The sequence below is a fragment of the Pristiophorus japonicus genome, chromosome 7 (assembly GCF_044704955.1).
Source record: "Pristiophorus japonicus isolate sPriJap1 chromosome 7, sPriJap1.hap1, whole genome shotgun sequence".
NCBI lineage: Eukaryota > Metazoa > Chordata > Chondrichthyes > Pristiophoridae > Pristiophorus > Pristiophorus japonicus.
In genome coordinates this window covers 150,935,323-150,944,253 of record NC_091983.1, presented here as the reverse complement: position 1 = coordinate 150,944,253, position 8,931 = coordinate 150,935,323, and positions in this window count along the sequence as shown.

Sequence of the window (8,931 nt, the reverse complement as noted above, 5' to 3'; positions counted from 1 at the left end):
TATGTATGCATGTAAACCTCACCAATATGCAAGACTTGCCACCAGGGGGCACACCTGTGGGAGACCTAAGGTTCACCTGTGCACCTTGAGCAAGCAGGTATAAAAGATAATCTACCATGCTGCTTCCTCACTCTGGAGTCACATTAAAGAGACCAAGGTCGCAACAGTTTGAGTTTACAATACAGTCTTGTGGAGTCAGTCAGAAGATAACAATTGGCGACGAGTAACAGATCATGAACTTTCATGCGGTAATGGCTGCCGTTGATATTCTTGAGACAACACGAAACAAATATCTTCACAGAAGCTCACCGGCAAGTACTGTGCATAAAATAATGCTTTCAGCAGGCAGAACTGTACATGGCAGGGCCTACCCGACCGCAGATGCCAGACCTAGGCCTAGAGTGACTTAGAGTCCGCCATGCGGAGTGAATGCATATCCATTAACACCATGTTGGCGCTGCGGGGGCAGTCATAGAGCCCATCAATGTCGATTCAAGCACTATGTGTGCAAGGGCTATGGAACAATGGGGCACCTCCAGTGAATGTGCAAACAACCTGTGACTCATCAAGTGGCAGAATCAGGAGAGGACGACCGATCCAGCGAGGATCAAGCTGAACGAGCAGGAGAGGCAACTCAATCTGAGGATGAAGAGGAAATATATGGGATACACACCTTCACACCAAAAGCCCTCCGATAATGTTAAAAGTTAAACTCAGCGGCACTCCAGTCTCCATGGAATTGGACACAGGGGCGAGTCAATCAATAATGAGTCAGAATGCATTCAAGAGGCTGTGGGGCGACAGAGCACAATGATCCAAGTTGATCCCAATTCAGGCAAAACTGTGCACCTACACCAAGGAACTGATACCAGTTATTGGCAGTGCAGACATAAGAGTATTCCATGAGGGAGCAGTGCACGATTTACCACTGTGGATTGTTTCAGGTGATGGGCCAAGCTGCTTGGTAGAAGGTAGATGGGGAAGATTTGATGGAACTGGGAAGACCTCTGTGTACCTTCTCCAGCGAACGACATCTCCCTTGCTCAAAGGCTGAGCAAGCCCCCACCTTTAGCTGAACCAGGCATCGAAGTGCAGATCCATTTGCCGATCCCCGAGGCACAGGCCACTCATCACGACAACGAGGAGGTAAAGATCAACCGAGCAGCAGTACAGGCGCGGTACCCACCACCCAAAGCCGACGACCTCTTCGCGACGATGGAAGCAGGTCGACCAAGCAGAGTGGGACTCTGGCCGAAACAATCCGAATGTGTCTTCCCGATGCCAGAGGCAAAACCCCGGGGGAGGAAGATTGCGGTAGTCAGCATCACGGACATGGACGAGAGTGCTTCCGGACCACGGAATGAAAGAGCATCCAGACCACGGGACGAGAGTACGTCCAGACCACGGGACGAGAGACCATCCAAACCATGGGATGTCACCGCAATGAAACAGAGGCATGTGTTGCCCAGCAAGGAAGACGACTGGATTTGGGGCAAAAGTAAAGGGGCAGCTGCTGAGAAGGCCAGGAACCCACCACGTTCCAATAAGTTGTTTGCACTGTGTAACCCATGTGAGGGCTCTTTCGTGGCTAATGATGCATTATCATATGGAGTCGAGGGTACCTTACAACAAACCAAAGTAGTGGGCGAACACCAACGATCGTATATGTATCTGACAAAGTACTTGTAGCAAGTGATGTGTTATCACACAGGGTCAGGCGTGTTGTACAGCAGGCCAAAGTAGCAGGTGAGCCCCAACCGGTTGTACATGTATCCAATAAGTTAACCAAGGCAGTAGCCTGGGTTCACGGGACAAAAGAGATGCAGCAAAGAGTGTCCCAATATTTGCTCGAGTCAGACACGCTGCCAATCTCACAGTTTTTGGAGAGCAGAAGCACCATTATCAATGCTTTGTTTCGAATATGTCTAACACTGTCTGTGCACTGTAACATGATCTGCTACGGGCCAGGCACTGAGAACGGCGCTGCTGCCCTCAGTTGGCTACTGTTGCCCACCACCGAGGTGGAAACGATGCCACCCGCAGACCTGCTCGTTGTTATGGAAGTGCTAGAGAGCGAGGGGTCAACTGTAATGCCCCCCCAGTTTAGGACCTGGACCAGCCAGGATCCCACGTTACCGCCTGCTAACGGCGAACCGCTAGACGGGATGTTGCAGTTGATCCGTCGCAAAGACGAAATGTTCATCCCATCAGATGTGGCAACACTGTAACATTGCAAAGAAAGGCAGGGAGGCTACACACAGTCGATGGTCTGGAGCCTCCATACCATGGCCCAGGATCCACGGGGACCATGCAGCCTCCCGCCACGACTGAAAGTCTCAAGGCCATATCTGCCATCCTTGGCTTGCCAGACCTTAGGGTCAGCGACAATAGTCCGGAGCAGGCAGCCCAAATCATAAAGCTAAGCACCACATGTGTCACGGTAGACTCCCTACAAACCCGGCTATCCCGGGTGCTACACAGTCACCGGACAGAATCACTCCGAACTGAGCCTTCCATATGCTATCAGCAGAGAATGTACCATGATCGCACGGTTCCTCCACATGACATCAGAATAAATTATGTAGACCATGTTCATGGCCCCAGATGGGCTGCTAACATTGTATTAGCCAAAGAGGGGAATGGAGTGTTTGTGATGAAAATGGAGCCTTTATAGTGAAACTATGTAATGAGCAAACGCAGAAAGCATTTGGACCAGACCAAACTGCGAACTACAGATTACCAGGAACTACTGTGAAAGGACCTGGCCCCCAGCGACCCACTAACATGACCGACCTCGCTGTCAACCATGAGGATGAACCCACCATGCCTGACAGTCCGATCAGACTAGCCGCACGGCCCTGCAGCAATAATCCGATCAACTCACCCATGCCAGGACTTCAACTCAGGCGATCAACCCAGGGAACTCTGGCAGAGTGCCAGATCGCCTCAATTTGCAAATAACTTGTAAATAAGACTTTGGGGCGGCGGGGGTGGGGGGTGGGGGGTGATGTTATGTATGATGTAAACCTCACCAATATGTAAGACTTGCTACCAGGGGGGGCATACCTATGGGAGACCTAAGGGTCACCTGTGTACCCTGGGCAAGCAGGTATAAAAGGTTATCTACCATGCTGCTTCCTCACTCTGGAGTTACATTAAAGAGACCAAGGTCACAACAGTTTGAGCTTACAATACAGTCTTGTGGAGTCATTCAGAACATAACACCATTAGCCTTCCTGATCACTTGCTGTACCTGCATACTATCCTTTTGTGTTTCATGCACAAGTACCCCCAGGTCCCTGCGGCACCCCACTAGTTATTAGTTGCCAACCAGGGAATGAACCATTTATCCCGACTCTATGTGCTCTGTTAGTTAGCCAATCCTCTATCCATGCTAATATATTACCCGCAACACCGTGAACTTTTATCTTGTGCAGTAACCTTTTATGTGACACCTTGTCAAATGCCTTCTGGAAGTCCAAATACACCACATCCACTGGTTCCCCTTTATCCACCCTGTTCGTTACATCCTTAAAGAACTCCAGCAAATTTGTCAAACATGACTTCCCCTTCATAAATGCATGCTGATTCTGCCTGACCTAATTTTGCTTTTTCAAATGCCCTGCTACTGCTTCTTTAATAATGGACTCCAACATTTTCCCAACCACAGATGTTAGGCTAACTGGTCTATAGTTTCCTGCTTTTTGTCTGCCTCCTTTTTTAAATAGTTTTCTCAGAGGGTCGTGAACCTTTGGAATTCTCTACCCCAGAGAGCTGTGGAGTTTGGTTCACTGAGTATATCTAAGGTGGAGATAGACAGATATTTGAACGGTAAAGGTGTCAAAGGTTATGGGGAGCGGGCAGGGAAGTAGAGTTGAGGCCATGATCAGATCAACCATGATCTTATTGAATGGCGGAGCAGGCTCGCGTGGCCAAATGGCCTACTCCTGCTCCTATTTCTTATGTTTCTTATGTTCTTATGTGTAGAAGGCGGCAAATGTGCACAGCTTTTTAAAAATTTGTTCCTGGGATGTGGGCATCACTGGCAAGGCCAGCACTTATTGCTCATCCCTAATTGCCCTTGAGAAGGTGGTGGTGGTGAGCTGCCTCCTTGAACCGCTGCAGTCCATGTGCTGAACATACTCCCACAGTGCTGTTAGGGAGGTTGTTCCAGGGTTTTGACCCAGCGATGACCAATGAACGGTGATATATTTCCAAGTTAGGATGGTGTGTGACTTGGAGGAGAACTTGGAGGTAATGGTGTTCCCATGTGCCAGCTACCCTTGTCATTTTAGGTGGTAGAGGTTGCGGGTTTGGGAGATGCTGCCGAAAAAGCCTTGGCAAGTTGTTGTAGTGCATCTTGTAGATGGTACACATTGCAGCCATGGTGTGCTGATGGTGGAGGGAGTGGATGTTTGAGGTGGTGGATGAGGTGCCAATCAAGCGAGCTGCTTTATCCTGGATGGTGTTGAGCTTCTTGAGTGTTGTTGGAGCTGCACACATCCAGGCAACTACAGCCTATACCATTTGTGTCATGTCGATGGTGGAAAGGAATAAATATTAGTTGAGGATTAAAAATTGGCCCAGACACTGATTAAACTCCCCTATTCTTCTTTGAATAATGCATTGATATCTTTTATGCCCAACTGAGCAGGCAGACAAGTGCCGTCGTTTAACATTCCATTCAAAAGACAGCTCCCACCTATGATACAGCACTCCCTCAGTTTTGGGAATTGCTGCAGGCAACATTACTCAGCATTGAAGTATCAACTCAGATTATTTGGTTAAATCCTTGAGTGAGGCTTAATTATAGGCATGGAGACAGGTCTAAACCTGAGAGTATGAAGTTCTGCAAGAAAAGGTTAGTGAACATCTTTAAAACATTTTTTACACCATCTTACCTGGATGGGGTCCCCTGAAGGTGTTCTGCTGTTTATTTATTTTTTTGGTAATGGTTTTTATTTTCAGCTTCTCCACGCTCCCTGGGCCCGACTTCATCCCCGGCGGCACTTGGGCAGCAAGCGCATTTGCCGACGAGATTGAAAGCTTCCGCTCATTGCCGCCCAGATTGACGGCGTAAGCCGTTATTTTGCCGGGCGGTACATAAGAACATAAGAACATAAGAATTAGGAACAGGAGTAGGCCATCTAGCCCCTCGAGCCTGCTCCGCCATTCAACAAGATCATGGCTGATCTGGCCGTGGACTCAGCTCCACTTACCCGCCCGCTCCCCATAACCCTTAATTCCCTTATTGGTTAAAAATCTATCTATCTGTGACTTGAATACATTCAATGAGCTAGCCTCAACTGCTTCCTTGGGCAGAGAATTCCACAGATTCACAACCCTCTGGGAGAAGAAATTCCTTCTCAACTCGGTTTTAAATTGGCTCCCCTGTATTTTGAGGCTGTGCTCCCTAGTTCTAGTCTCCCTGACCAGTGGAAACAACCTCTCTGACTGTCTTGTACTGCCATCTCTTTTACAGGGATCTTCCTGGCAAAGTACCGCCCGGTCTCTGGTCGGCCATTGGCGTTCCTTGGGCGGCACTTGGGCGGGCCTTGGCTTCAAGCAAATTCGGGCCCTATGAAGTTTAGAGTCAGTCAGTCTACACAGAAATATGTATATGGGGCTGAAGAAATGGAACGTGTCAAATGGCATAACCATTGAACTAAGGAATGAAAGTTGGATATAAACATTTGTAGGCTGACATAGTTTAATTGGAAATACTGTAGAATCACGTGTACTCACGTTCATAGTTCTGATTTTCCCATTCTTGCTTCTTCTTGACTCTGACAATCTTGGATTTATCAGTGAAATGCACATAATACTGCCGATGATGTCCACTCGAATGTGGGATTGTTGTGAGTCTTTTTGGTGCAATAACCAGCTCCAGATCTAAACTTTCAATGGCATTCTCTGCAATTTTAGCTTCTCTAGTTCCAGTAAATTTCCATTGATGAACACTTGTGAAAAATGTTATCCAGCTAGAGTCCGAAAAATAAATGATGTTGCCTTTGGCTCCTGCAACTACGTGCATGCAGCACATCATTGTTTTGGTGCATGCAGTCACTGACTCTAATCGATCTAGTACAGAGATTGTGATTGGCTGATTTTGCAGTACTGACAAATACAGCAGTTGTGATTGGTAATTTAATTAACTCACAATTGCATCACTCTGGGTTTTTATGAGATTTCTGCCTATTTTTTAATGAAAATTTCTGCAAAATGCTTACTTTTTGAAGAAGGGAACATTGATTTTTGTGATAAGTGGTCCCTAAACTAATATTGGTGTAAATATGAAGTGCTTCCACAGAAGCGACTACAGAAAAGCATTTTTTTGAGACTCAGCCCATGGTCTTCGGCTACTGACATCGGTCACACCGAACCTGCCTCGGTAGACAAAATCATGGCCTTGGAAACAAAAGATGCTGAACATACTCAGCAGGTCAGGCAGCATTTGTGGAGAGAGAAACAGAGTTAACGTTACAACCTTTCATCACAATTGGAAAAACTTAGAGATGTAATAGATTTTAAGCAAGTGCAGGGGCAGGGAAAGGGGGAGGGGAGGAAAGAACAAAAGGGAAGGTCTGTGATAGGGTGGAAGGCATGAGTGATTAAATGACAAAAGGTATGATAGTACAAAGCAAAAGGAGATGGTAATGGGACCAGTAAAGAAACAAAAGATGAGTCTAGAAGACGTGTAAATCAGAATAGCAAAATTATCAACAGCTGCCATGTGAATAAATAGGGGCAGAGATTCTGGTCTGAAATTGTTGAACTCGATGTTGAGTCCAGAAACCTGTAAAATGCCTAATTGAAAGATGAGGTGCTGTTCCTCGAGCTTACGTTGAAATTCATTGGAACAGTGGAAAAGAACCTCCCAAAGAATTGACAATTAGAAAAAGAAAGAATGATGAGGAACTTACAAGTGAAAGATGTAATCACTCATTGACAAGAACATATTCTGTACAAGATAACAGCAGCAAACTAAAGTGGGATCAACAGTGGTAGGCTGCTGAAAAACCTGAGATTTGCTGATGACTCATGGTTTAACTGGAAGAAGACTGCACAACTTAATGACAAAGGTGCACCAAGCTATAAAAAATCTTGGCATGGAAATTAATGGTGAGAAGATTGCATGCATGGTTTCCTACATTCTCAGACACTTCAGCAGGAGCAAATTAGAAGACCTAATTTTTTTATATTCCTTTGATCTCGGGATATGGACAATGATAGATAGGCAGCATTTAAGGGCCATCTCTAGATGCTCTGAAAAATTGGCAGTAGACCTTCTCCTTGAATCGTTACTGTCTTTGTGGTGATGGTGCTTCAATAATTGTTAGTTAGAGAATTCCAGGAAGTTGACCTAGCCATGATGAATGAACAGTGATATGTCCAAGTCAAGATAGTTTGGGAGCTGAAGGGGAACTTGCAGGTGATAGTGTTCCAATAACATTGCTGTTCTTGTTCTTAATGGTAGAGGTCATGGGGTTGGAAAGTGATGTAGAGTAACCTTAGTGAGCTTCTGCAGTGCATCCTGTATATCACATACATTGCAGTCACAGTGCACCAATGATGGAGGCGGTGAATACCGACTCTAATGGCAGGAGCACCAATTGGGTGTAATGTTCTGTCTTAGATGGTGTTAGGCTTCTTCTGTGTTGTGTGGCTGTACCCATCCAGTTGAGTCATGAATATTCTTGCAGCCTTGTAGCTTTGAGGGTTCAGGAGATGAGCCACCTGTCGCACAGTACTCAGCCTCTGTCTTGTTCTTATAGCCATGGTATTGATATGGCTGGTTTGAAGTAGAACAATTTTAGTATTTGGGCTCCATTATAAAACAGACAACTGAGGTTTGTATGATCGAAGCTAATTTGAATTGAATTTGACCAATGCTGGTACAGTAAACAAGGTAATGGAGAACAGAAATGCCAACCTGTTACAGGGACCCCCCGTGTCGGGGTGCTTGACCTTAGCTCAACCTGTTAATGATTTGGCTTGGCAATCCCAATTGGGTATAATAAAGCTTTATTGAAACATTAGTGGAATCAATCATGCACACAATATTCAAGCAACAATTACCGGGTTCGAGTCTCTGGACCACATTCTTGTTCAAATTTGCGGTGTTTTGTTCTATTCATGCTCTTTCATTTATATCCCTTTCCTTATGGCTCTGTTCTGCATACATGCCCTTGTATCAGCCGAAACTCATTGCCTTCACTATGTCTAGTTTCAACCAGCCATTATCTTGCACAGACTACATTGTCCTCGTTTGCCCAGAATTAAGCCCGACCTTGCTCTAATCAACTGTTAAAGCATGCAATTAATAAGTTGTTAACAGTTAATGAGGTTAAGGCCATCTAACAATGATTTAAAATAGTTAATTCATTATATTTCAATGATCTAAAAATGGTTACTTCATCATATTTCAACATAACCCCCCCAACCTGATGGAGAACCTGTTCCAATACATGACTATTAACACTATTATCATTCCCTTAATAAAGCTGCCACTTCATGTCATACTTCAGGTACTTTTATATTTAAGCATTTTATAACACCTCTAAGCCATCAGACTAAAATGAGCTAAATCCCCAGTGCCACAATCTGAGCAACAATTAAAGATTCAGGTTACAAGTGGTACCATGGATGGTGGCCTGCATTATACACTGTCTACCATCATGAGTGGATTTGTCTCTCAGCTGCCTCATTGTTCTGAAGCATGTTCAGGCATTCTGGGCTATATCTTACATATCTACCTAAAGAAGAAAATAAGAACTTAATTTATATAGTACTTTTCACAATCTCTGGATGTCCCAAAGCACTTCACAGCCAATTACATACTTTTGGAAGTGTAGTCACTGTTATAATGTAGGGAAGCACAGCAGCCAATTTGTGCAGAACAATGTCCCACAAATAGCAATAAGTTTTGGT